Source organism: Betta splendens, chromosome 13 (assembly GCF_900634795.4).
Source record: "Betta splendens chromosome 13, fBetSpl5.4, whole genome shotgun sequence".
NCBI lineage: Eukaryota > Metazoa > Chordata > Actinopteri > Anabantiformes > Osphronemidae > Betta > Betta splendens.
In genome coordinates this window covers 586,126-598,342 of record NC_040893.2, presented here as the reverse complement: position 1 = coordinate 598,342, position 12,217 = coordinate 586,126, and the positions used below count along the sequence as shown (strand labels likewise).

At 47.4% G+C, this 12,217-nt stretch overlaps 1 protein-coding gene across 18 annotated transcripts in view; it reads right to left on the bottom strand.

The window, feature by feature from the left end:
* The window catches only part of fat3a (FAT atypical cadherin 3a), a 188,189-nt gene extending 182,525 nt beyond the window's left edge, over nucleotides 1-5,664 (bottom strand). For 15 of the 18 annotated variants that reach the window (XR_005898501.2, XR_003787993.3, XM_029171579.3 and 12 more), the window contains exon 1: nucleotides 5,485-5,642. The gene's annotated coding sequence lies outside the window, so the exon portion shown is untranslated. Of the gene's footprint in view, nucleotides 1-5,484 lie in introns of all 18 variants that reach the window. The other 3 variants (XM_055514213.1, XM_055514214.1, XM_055514210.1) reach the window with 2 other exon arrangements.
* Between the last annotated feature and the right edge of the window lie 6,553 nt (nucleotides 5,665-12,217).

Sequence of the window (12,217 nt, the reverse complement as noted above, 5' to 3'; positions counted from 1 at the left end):
ATATATATATATATATATATATATATATATATATATATATATATATATATATATATATATATATATATATATATATACCACTCTATTCTCACCCTCCATGGGTGGTCTCATCCACTTTCCAAGCTCGGGTCCTCTACCAGAGGCCAGGGAGTTTGAGGGTTCTGCATAGTATCCTTGCTGTTCCTAGGACTGCACTTTTCTGGACAGAGATGTCGGATGTTTTTCCAGGGATCTGTTGTAGCCACTCTTTGGGGGTCACTGCCCCCAGTGCTGCGATCACCACAGGCACCACTGTGGCCTTCACCTTCTAAGCCTTCTCCAGTTCTTCCCTCAGCCCTTGGTATTTCTCTAGTTTCTCATGTTCCTTTTTCCTGATGTTGCCATCGCTTGGTATTGCCACATCCACCACTACGGCTTTCCTCTGCTCTTTGTCCACCACCACAATGTCTGGTTGGTTCGCCATTACCATTCTGTCAGTCTGGATCTGGAAGTCCCAAAGGATCTTGGCTCGCTCGTTCTCTACCACCCTGGGAGGTGTTTCCCACTTTGACCTTGGGGTTTCCAGTCCATACTCTGCGCAGATGTTCCTGTATACTATGCCAGCCACTTGGTTATGGCGTTTCATGTATGCTTTCCCTGCCAGCATCTTACACCCTGCAGTTATGTTTATCTTTAGGCAGCTGGCCAAGGCTTTGCTTGGCAGTTTCGAGTGCTTCAGGTATGGTCATCTGGCTGTACCTCTTGGGCATCTGTCTTTTCATTGCACCTCTCTGGGCCTCTGTCATTTGGCTCCGAAAACACAGAAAAGAGACAACAGGAAAACAGGACCCCCCACACTCCAACCGCACCACTCACACCCACACAGACGTACACACACACCCACGCTTACATCAACACAGACTGCCACAAACTCTCTCACAACGAACTAGTCAATCATACGTGAACCAATGCACTGTCAGATACATTCTCGCAGCCACACCATTCGCTTGAGCTCATTCGTGGGGAAGGTATGTCTCCGGCCTGCCGCCCATGTGGCCCCAGGCAGGGACCGCAGCTCCTCCCGAGCCCCCAGCCCCCCCCGAAACCTAGGGAAAGCAGGGGGCAGCGGGAAAGGCACCCCAGAACCCTGCAACCCAGCTTGAACGTGAATGTGTGTCTTACGTTTTTAAGTCAGGCATTTCAGGGGACAGCTAAGGGGTCCTAGCAAACGATTGCCAAAGAGACGTAATGTCATGGTTTTGACTGACTGTTACCGTTCAGGTCTGCTTTCATGACGACGCTGGGTGGACGATCCGTTGATAGTCGATAGATATTTTAATTGCCATGTGGATTGGTTCGCAGACATTTAGCGCAATAGTTTATATGTATACATACGTAACTGGTTGAGTTCTGTATGTTAGCTAGTAGTCAGCACGTCTGAGCTAGTACTCCTGTGATAATTTTACGAACAAAGTAAAGGTCCTTCACTCTTTAATGAGAATGGTTATATGGATGAGATGTTCCAGCGTTAATTAGCTCATACAGTCCAGCTTTTTTTGGTTAAATCAATTAGATAATTATTGCACTGAATGTAAGGTTTTAAATGAAGTATTCTAGCAGATAAGTTGATGGTAAAGTTTAGATGCCTTTTCAACAGAACTTTCAGCCAAGGTGAGAATACATTATCATACGAATGCGCCTGTCCGTGGGGGAAGGGACACGATGAACTCACAGCCAGGCTGAACTAAGCGCAATGTAAACTAGAAAAAGTAATTTCTCCAAGAAATTCTGTGGGAGAGCTGTTCTGTTGCCGAAAAGACGCCAAAAGCTGATAAGTTGCTAACGCTGAAGATGTTAACTACGACAAAACGATGACAAACATTAAATAGATAACAATTCAAACACTGACCAGGCGTTCACCTCCGTGCTACAGCTGAGAGAAGCTGGTGACAATAGCAGCTAAGCTAATTAAATATAGCTGAGCTTAGCAATTTTAATGGTCTCCACGGGTCTCCACTCCAAAGGTAGTTTACGCCTCTGTCCAGGTTGTGGCCAACTCTAAACGTCTGTCCAACCAATTACAACGCATCCATCTCTGTTTTTGTTCCAGCCCTAAATAACCTCATTGGCTAATATTCATAACACACCTACAGGTCTTGTCCGGTCAGGCACCCCCCGGCCAAACTTTTTGACTTACTACATAATGCTCTACTACAGTAGATAATAAATTAATAAATGTCATCCTGGAGAGTAAGACCTTATGAAAGCTGAACGCTCACCTACCACCACATGAGAAATCCTGGATTTCCACTGAGATCCTTCATTTGTAGTCATGAAGGCTTGGTGAAATAAAAGCAAACCAAGCACGCCAGACACTGAAAAGGGCTGAGCCCAGACTGGCACTGGATACGTCAGGTCTCACATCTACATGAACTCACTTAGTGCAATATGCTACAGATTTTAAACTTGCTTCCATTCATGTATCTGTCATGGATTTAGTTAGAGTGTGGTTCTGCTAAACGCTTGGCTGATTCTGTCCAGCTCGGCTCACTTCACTTCCCTTAGGCTCCTATTCATCTACTTTTCCTGATCCCACTTTAACCTTTAACTAAATAAGTTACAATTATTCAAATAATTTCATTACTCAAAACGTAAGAGAAACAGATATAAATATGATATAAATATGTGGTGAGGTTTTGTTTACATTACTTTGCCAGAGTCATCAAACCCACTACTAGAGTCCTGAGACCAACTTGAGTCTAAGTATTAAATTCTGTTTGCAGAGCGTCCAGGGTACGACGCTCAGTGCGAGGTCCTGTATTAACCAGAGCATCTCCACTCTGGCACACTGTAGCAGTGTTGAAGCTATCAGCATCTGCTGGCAGAGTCTAAGACAATGATTATATGATAATGGTTCAAATGACATGATTTATTGATGGTAAACTGATACAGCACTTTGAAACTCTCATCTAAACAAGGCAGAATCTGCATGATTTTCCAGATGCTGCTTTCACCCATTAGAACACTGACGCTTTGTCCACATGCAGACAATGAATAGAGCAGAGCAGAAAATGGACTGTACACAGATCAAAATGACAAAGACAGACAATACTGCTGGGCATCTGGGCTGACACCACCACCATTCAACGGCATTCCAGCAGGCGCTGAGAACAATGACGACTACCAGACGACTGCAAAAACACTGGGGACGAAGTGCTGGTACACAACAGGCCAACCCTCCCGCCTCAGCCAGCATGGAGAGGAGGAACCAAAGAAATCTCTCTCCCCTGAAAACTCTCTCCTCTGTCTTCCCCTCTCACAGGGGGGAGGGGCTGCAGAGTGCTAGCATTTGGCACAAACAGACACTCACAAAGCCCTTTGGACCCCAGAGATGAAGGGGAGGCAGGGGGAATGTGGTGGAGGCAGGGGGGAGAAGGTTGCAACAATGCCATTTCCATGCAGGCAGCCTGTGGAGCAAGGCGCTCGGGGAGAAGGAGAACAAAATGAACTCTGTCTCCTCCCCTCCTCCTCCATGTGGAGGTCAGGCTATTACAGCAAAACCTCATCCTCCGCACATGTGTGCAGCAATGCAGGCAGAATTCAGAAAGGAACAGGGAACCACAGGTACTGTGACATGGAATTCAGATGCAGAGTTTGATCTGCTTCTCCAGGTGTAGCCTAGCTAAGCTAATGGAACCTAGCTATATTACCAGGGAGAGTCCACATTCACAGCTAGCCTAATAACAAGGCAGGCCTGGCTGTCCTGTCATATGACCACTGCATATGACCAGCCCAGACACCATGAGGTCATCTCCAAGGTAAACTCTGAAGCTACTATGGACCTCAGAAACTGAACCTTATGAGCCGCAAGCGCTCACTAGTAAATGCTGGAACAAACTGTCAGAAGCTTAGGATGATACATGGTTGTGTCTACGTGGCATAAAGAATAATAATGTGATATTGTCTATTGTCTATCAGCTGTTACTGTTTCCCTCAACATGTGGCCATGTTGAGGTGGTAGAACCATCATGTGTGTAGTTGTTCAACAACAAGCTGATCCATCCCAGTAGTTATGAATGCCTTTAGACAAGATTCTTCCCAAAGATATTAGGAGGAGGTTATAGACTCAGCCACACAGGAACGGCAGACTGGATCACACTGCTGTGCGACTAGTAAAAGCAACTAGTTATGAGGAAGAGTGAGAACAGCCAAAGCCTGTGGTGCTACATTAACAAGGAGGTGTAAAGCCAGCTGGGCTGAGGTCCAATCTGCCTGTGAAGGGAGGAGGTGAGGAGGAGGAGGTGTTAGGAAAAAGGAGTGAACGTGCCTGAGGAAAGGTGAGAGGAGAAAGCATCACACTGTGTGTGTGTGCACAGACTAAACACCTCCTTCATCCTCCCACATCCCAATGGCTTTTGCAGAAACCTTCCAGTAAAAAGGACACTTGGTGGAGCTCCACCCTAAACTAACTGCTCCCCTCCACACCTACGCTCCTGGGCCGAACCCTGAACCCCAACCCCCACTGCAGTGGTTTCAAACTAGCGTTTAACCAACCAGAGAAAGACGCACGCAGACTTCCACTGAAAGCCTGTGGGACACTCACAGCCCCGGTTGTTGCTTTCTTCTGTCTGCCTGCCTGTCTGTCTATCTGCCTGTCTGCCTGCCTGTCTGCCTGCCTGCCTGCCTGCCTGCCTGCCTGCCTGCCTGTCTGTCTGCCTGCCTGCCTGTCTGTCTGTCTGTCTGTCTGCCTGTCTGCCTGCCTGCCTGCCTGTCTGCCTGCCTGTCTGCCTGTCTGCCTGCCTGTCTGTCTGTCTGTCTGCCTGTCTGTCTGTCTGCCTGCCTGCCTGTCTGTCTGTCTGTCTGCCTGCCTGTCTATCTGCCTGCCTGTCTGTCTGTCTGTCTGCCTGTCTGTCTGTCTGCCTGCCTGCCTGTCTGCCTGCCTGTCTGTCTGCCTGTCTATCTGCCTGCCTGTCTGTCTGTCTGTCTGCCTGTCTGCCTGCCTGCAGCACACACGCTGAACTCAACATATCTGCACTGCCATCGCGTTCAGGCTGCAGGACTGAAAACGCTGCAGGCTCAGTTGATGACACCATCATGAGTGTAGGTCAGGTGCAGGAGGCCTGGTTTCACTGAACTTATTGCATCTGATGTTTAATTGATAATGTGCACCTGCCTCCACAGATCTATGCAACGCACCGCGCTAAACTGACGAAAGGCTATTACACAGCGCCGTTAAAATGCAACCTAGAATGCAAAAAAGTGCGACCAACACGGCGGAATCTTCGGAAGCTGCAGCGGAACCGAAGCGTCAACGCGTCCACCGCTGTTACCGCGCACTGGTTTCCCTCCGCACGCGTCCTGCGTCTGGGAACAGCGATGCCCTCGTCGATGTTAGGCAGAAAAACAAAGCCCACCTCCCCGCATTCACACCGCACGTCCGGCCGCGCACATCTAACTTTGCCCTTGTTTCTCCAACGGGACCGAGGCTCTTCCACGCTAACTCACCTGGCAATGCTGCTACATATCCCGGTCCAAGCGGTCCGTCCTGCTCGGTACCGTCCACAGCAGCAGAGTGGAACCGACACTGAATGAACGACTAACGGGATGACTGTTCGCTGGCTTGCTGCTCCGCGTTCGTTCGCGCTCTCTCTCTCTCTCTCTCTCTCTCTCTCTCTCTTGCGCGCGCGCTACTCCACCACTACTGCTGCTGGTGCCGCGCGCTCCCGACGGGGGAACGAATCGCGCGCAGGCGTACGCGGCCACTGCGCGGCCTGCCGGGCACTGCAGACTGTGCGTTATTCCACGTTACATGACGTACGTTACATGAAGTCTTTGTATATTGTGGCGTTCGCTGACAACAGAACGAGTCATCGACCGAACTGCTGCTGTTTTAGATGCTGATAAGATGAGTGCTCTTTGCAGAAGGCGTGTCACGTCTGACATCATGATGGTTGTTGCAGAGCTGCTGCACTTTGAAAGTGTCCGTCTTCACATTAAAACCCATTTGTGACATTAATGATTCTAGTCCCTGTCATCTAGAGAGTTAATATTTTCATTAATGTTAGCAAAATGTTTAGTTATAATTTTTAGTTTTCTTCTGATTAATAATATGAAGCCACCCTGCTGCATGTCATTAACTTTATGTCTCATAGTTGTTCTTCTCTCTAAATTTAGAGGGATCATCATTCAGTTACTGGTCCTATCTGTGTTCAATTAGTGGTCCAACCTGACTGTCTGTGTTCTGTTGTTCTGTTTGTCAGTTCTGGTGTGTGTCATGGTTCCTGCTTTATTTTGTCTACTTCCGGTTTTGTTCTGGTTTATCCATCCATCCATTTTCCAAGCCGCTTATTCCCATATGCGGGGTCACGGGGGTGCTGGAGCTTAACCTGGGTGGCCATCGGCGAGAGGCAGGGTACACCCTGGACGGGTCGCCAGTCCATCGCAGGGCAACACAGAGACAGACAACCATTCACACACACACTCACACCTATGGGCAATGGAGAGAGTCCAATCAACCTAATGCACTTCTTTGGACTGTGGGAATCAAACCCAGAACCTTCTTGCTGTGAGGCGATGGTGCTAGCCACCGCAACACCGTGCCACCCCTGTTTTGGTTTAGTTCCAGCTTATTCATCCAGTCATATTATCTCACCATCTGCATTCAATTAGTCATTAGCTCTACTATTTAGTCACTAGTACTCACCAAATTGTTTGTTCATGTTCTGTTGTTCAGTGTTCCTGCTTTCCCTCTAGTAAATTTATGATTTTTTGACTCGTGCCTGTCCAATTGTCCCTGCCTCTGTCTTTTGCTGGAGTTTTTCTGGATTACTGGTTTCTGATCATTGCCCGCCTGACTCTGAGTTTGCCTCAGGTACTTGGGCCTGTCCCTATTAAAAGAGCTTTTACTCCAGTCCTGTCTAAGTGCTGTGCAATTGGGTCCATCTTTCCTGCCATTCCTGACAGTGTGTCATTAGAGTCTTTGAAAGCTCTGCTTGATGATGCTACAGTGGTTCGTGTCTTCCTTAGCAGCTGGGTCATTCTCTGGTGACTTGACGTGAGCAGTATCCAAACAAATGTCTGCCAGTGTTAAGCAGCTGGTACTGTATGGGGTTGGCTGAACCTGATTGAAAGGTTGAACCCCACAAACCATGCCTCATGTTTAAGAAACATTTTTTTATTCAGGTGTGTCAGCTGTGTGCATTGTGTCCCGATTGTTCTGTAGTATTCATAGCCAGGACCCAGAAATACACCAAGCAATACACTCTCAGATGCAGTCTAGGTCAAAAGTGAGCAGTCATTCAGTGCATTCAATGCGATCCAGGCAGAAGGCCCAGGCAATATGTGAAAATATGTGAAATATCCTTTTAGTAGCCTCCAATGTGGCTCAGTGTCTGTTGTACATGGTGGAGGAGCATCTCTGTGTAGACTGTATATCTAACAATACAGAGGAAATTCAGTTAGTGTTCAGACCTGTACCAACCACTGAGACATTGAGTTTGTACTTCACCAGGCACCTCTACAGATTCTTGCTCATACCAGCAACCCCACATAACGAGCCACGTATCCAAGAGTAAAGAAAATTTAAGTAAATGACTTGATGTCCACTAGAAGACAGATTTTAGACTTTTGATTGACATCCTTTTGCAGAAAACCAAGCTCATTGTGTCTCCAGTAGCACAGTAGTGATGTGCAGTAATAACGAGGTAGAAGGCATAATGTTACAGGCAGAATATTAGTGGGTAGTAGTAGTAGTAGTGGGCTAATATGTTTCATAGCCACACAAAGGGGCTGGTCTGCCCTCAGCCTGGCAACTATGGATGCTGCAGACCATGGAAGGCTTCAGGAGAAACAATGATGCTGCTACTGGAGCAGGTGCAACCACAGCTACATGTAAGAATCAGAATCAGAATTGTACAGATGACTATATCTGGTGTGTAATGGCTAGTTTGAGGTTGAGCATACAGTACAGGGGTTTTCTGGATCATGTCCGTCAGATGCTGGACATCTCTGCGTAGTTCTGTTTATTTTCCTCTCTGATGCTGTGAAGCTATCTGAGTACTTCATGTGAAGAATCTCTGGTCTGCTGATCGTCAGGAACACGCCCTCTTGGAGTATAACTAACCTCATACTCCTGGAAATGTGATGGCAGGTGTCTTGATCGTTGCCATGTTTTGCTTAATCCGGCTCAAAGGACCATATTTTGTACAGATGACTATATCTGGTGTGTAAAGTCTATCATCTCAGGGTGTCCGGTCAGAACAACAATCTCTGTGCAGGTGAGTCGAGGTAGAGGCAGAGACAGATCCATTTTGGGAAAAACTTTATCTTCATGAAGATCAGCAAAAACAAACTTTGAGTATATATGCATGTGGGTGTGGTTTTCCTACAGCAGATAAGTATAGTATATATATATACTACTACTAGTATATATACTATAGTATATATATATATACTAGTACTAAGTAAGTAAGAAATTATCAATAAACAATTTAAAGTACAGGACATGCCTGAAGTCTGTTAATAATATATATGAAAGATATACAACACAACTTATAAAAGCTCTATTACACGGACACATTGAGAATAAGCCACAGGCCTAGCGGTCGCAGCACCAATAGCTAGGCTACATGGCTAATGGTTAGTGTTCTAAATGTCACAAAAACAATATACTAATACCCGCTTTAGATAACTAAAACCTGCCGTCTCTGTACACAAGCATCAACACAATACCTATCCAGTACAAACAGCATTACTTACTTTATTAGACGCACACTGCTAAATACTCAGAAATGTCCGTGCAATGCAAATGCGTCTCTCAAACAAGTATCCTCTGACACGGAAGACAGCTCTAGCGCACCACCTACTGGCGAAAACAAGAACCAACAGTACTAAACTAAAGTTAAACTACAATCTTTTGTACAATAATCAGCTTTACTGGCCATGTTTGCACAGAAAGAACAAAGAATTGGATACGGCTTGATTCTGTCTTTTTGTACTCTCTGGTGGCATAAAACATTAGTTATTTATATATTTAATTATAATTATTTCCATAATATACAGCACACTATGGCAAGTTGAGCTTAAACACAGTGCGTGGGAATGCTGGTGCGTCTGGAGCCGCTGTCCATCGAGGATGCAGAGGATCTATTCATATTTTGGACTTTGATAACAGGGCTACTCATGATTGGCTTTGGTGGTGCCCTGCTTTATCGGAAGATTGGGAAGATTGGAAAATCTGCGGCTGGCTTATTGGCTTGTTCACCGGCCGTGGAGTTACAAATAATCACCAGCAGCGGGATACTCGGCTGACGGAATTACACCAGAGGACTGCCCGGATTAATGGACTGACAAGTAACATCTCAGCTCGTTCGGATGATTTGCATCAGAGGATGACCGGATGGAGGGACTAATTAGTAAAATCTTAGCCCGTTCGGATGCCCGGATTGCAGGACTGACTAATAAGATCTCAGCCCGTTCGGAGGAAGACAAGAGACAGATAGATAACATCTGCAGACAGACTGAACACTTACAACACTAACACACGTGAATATGGTGACAGCCTTGTCTGACAGGCTTGAGGAGATGTCACGAGTGACCCATGGTCCCACAAGAGGCGATGAAGCCCTTAGTTCTGACCGATTGGAGTATTGATCTAGACAAATTAGTCGTAGATTGTTACAATGTATTAGAATTGGCTGTGTAATATTCTGTCCCTTCTCCCTCACCCCTCCCTTCCCGGGTCCAATCTAGGTTACCAGCTGTGCCTATATCTATCTTCTTTCCCTTATTGTGTTTCCCTTCAAGGACAAGTGTTGAACTGACATGTAAACATCTTGGTCGGGCTCGGTCATACTTCTATAAACAACACTTCACTACACTGATGCAGATACAACCCCTCCCACCCCACCTTACAGTCTCACTGTCTGCTCTCCGACCTTATCTATCTGTGCTGATGTACCCAAGAAAAAATTCCAGCAAGGTTTCCACTTGTACTGTGTGCCACTGTATGTATGCATGTGTTTCTGTATTGTACTGTTTTGTACTGCAACTTCACTTAACTTAACTTCACATCCTCCACTGTCAGCGGGGACGTGGCGCCATAGACGGCTGCCTGGGTGTGCCAACACCAAGACAAGTTCCTAGTTCTTTAAAGTGCACTCTACAGGACCTGGTGTAATGGAAAAATTGTGCCTTTGTGCTATTTCTTATCCAACACAGTCGTCATGTGCTGGTTAGGTGCAACACTGAACATTCTTACACAAACAACTAATCTCTGGTGCCCTGTCGTACACCAAGTCTAAACATCTGATGTTCCATTTGACTGACTAATAGTATATTATATATGTTTTTCTTTTACACCCGGACTCTGGCTCCACCCTATCTGACTCCCCACAATACCCAAGGCTGTTAAAGCGAATGCATCTTGTCTTGGAAGCTTGGTGTTCCTTCCTTTGGATAACAAGACATGACGATGCAGACGTGGGAATGCAAACATTCTCACTCACTGCGAGATAAGGTGTCACAAACAATTCTATTGGTGCAGAGAGACATTCCACCAGAGCCAGAGAAAGGGGTTAAAAGGCAGAAGCAACCTGAGGATTGTGGGCTCTTTGCATCACACCTTCATGGTGTATGCACTGATCTCCCCCAGCTGGTTTTTGGTTTGTTGATGTGAATTATCAACATCCATCCATTCATCCATCCATCTATTTTCATCCGCTTATCCGGGGCCGGGTCGCGGGGGCAGCAGTCTGAGCAGAGAGTTCCAGACTTCCCTCTCCCCGGACACTTCCTCCAGCTCTTCCGGTGGGACCCCAAGACGTTCCCAGGCCAGCCGAGAGACGTAGTCTCTCCAGCGAGTCCTGGGTCTTCCTCGGGGCCTCCTACCGGTGGGACATGCCCGGAACACCTCCCCAGGGAAGCGTCCAGGAGGCATCCGAACCAGATGCCCGAGCCACCTCAACTGGCTCCTCTCGATGTGGAGGAGCAGCGACTCTACTCCGAGCTCCTCCCGGGTAACAGAGCTCCTCACCTTATCTCTAAGGGAGCGCCCAGCCACCCTGCGGAGGAAGCTCATTTCAGCCGCTTGTATCCATGACCTTGCCCTTTCGGTCATGACCCAAAGCTCATGACCATAGGTGAGGGTAGGAACGTAGATTGACCAGTAAATTGAGAGCTTTGTCTTTTGGCTCAGCTCCCTCTTCACCATGACGGACCGATACACCGACCGCATTACTGCAGCCGCCGCACCAATCCGTCTGTCAAACTCACGCTCCTTCCTTCCCTCACTCGTGAACAAGACCCCAAGATACTTAAACTCCTCCACTTGGGGCAGGAACTCTCCTCCAACCTGGAGAGAGCAAACCACCTTTTTCCGGTCGAGAACCATAGCCTCAGATTTGTAGGAACCGATTCTCATCCCAGCCGTTTCACACTCAGCTGCAAACCGCACCAGCGCACGCTGGAGGTCCTGGCCTGATGAAGCCAACAGGACAACATCATCTGCAAAAAGCAGAGATGCAATCCTGTGGTCCCCAAACCAGATCCCCTCCGGCCCCTGGCTGCGCCTAGAAATTCTGTCCATAAAAATAATGAACAGAACCGGTGACAAAGGGCAGCCCTGCCGAGGTCCAACATGCACAGGGAACAGGTCTGACTTATTGCTGGCAATGCGAACCAAGCTCCTGCTCTGGTTGTACAGCGACCGAACAGCCCTTAGCAAAGGGCCCTGGACTCCATACTCCTGGAGCACCCCCCACAGGATGTCACGAGGGACGCGGTCGAATGCCTACTCCAGATCCACAAAGCACATGTAGACTGGTTGGGCAAACTCCCACAAACCCTCAAGCACCCTGCTGAGGGTATAAAGCTGGTCCAGCGTTCCACGACCAGGCCGAAAACCACATTGTTCCTTCTGTATCCAAGGTTCGACTATCGGCCGAATTCTCCTCTCCAGTACCCTGGCATAGACTTTCCCAGGGAGGCTGAGAAGTGTGATCCCCCTATAGTTGGAACACACTCTCCTGTCCCCCTTCTTGTGAAGAGGGACAACCACCCCGGTTGTCCATTCCAGAGGAACTGTCCCCCTCGTCCACGCGATGTTGCAGAGGCGTGTCACAAAAAACAAAGAACGAAAAACTAAGTCGTTTTCTGGTTTTCTGAATGAAACGTAAGAGCCCGAATGACAGATGATGTGTCCAGATAGAGTTTAACCGGAAATTTATGCTTGTCAAATGCA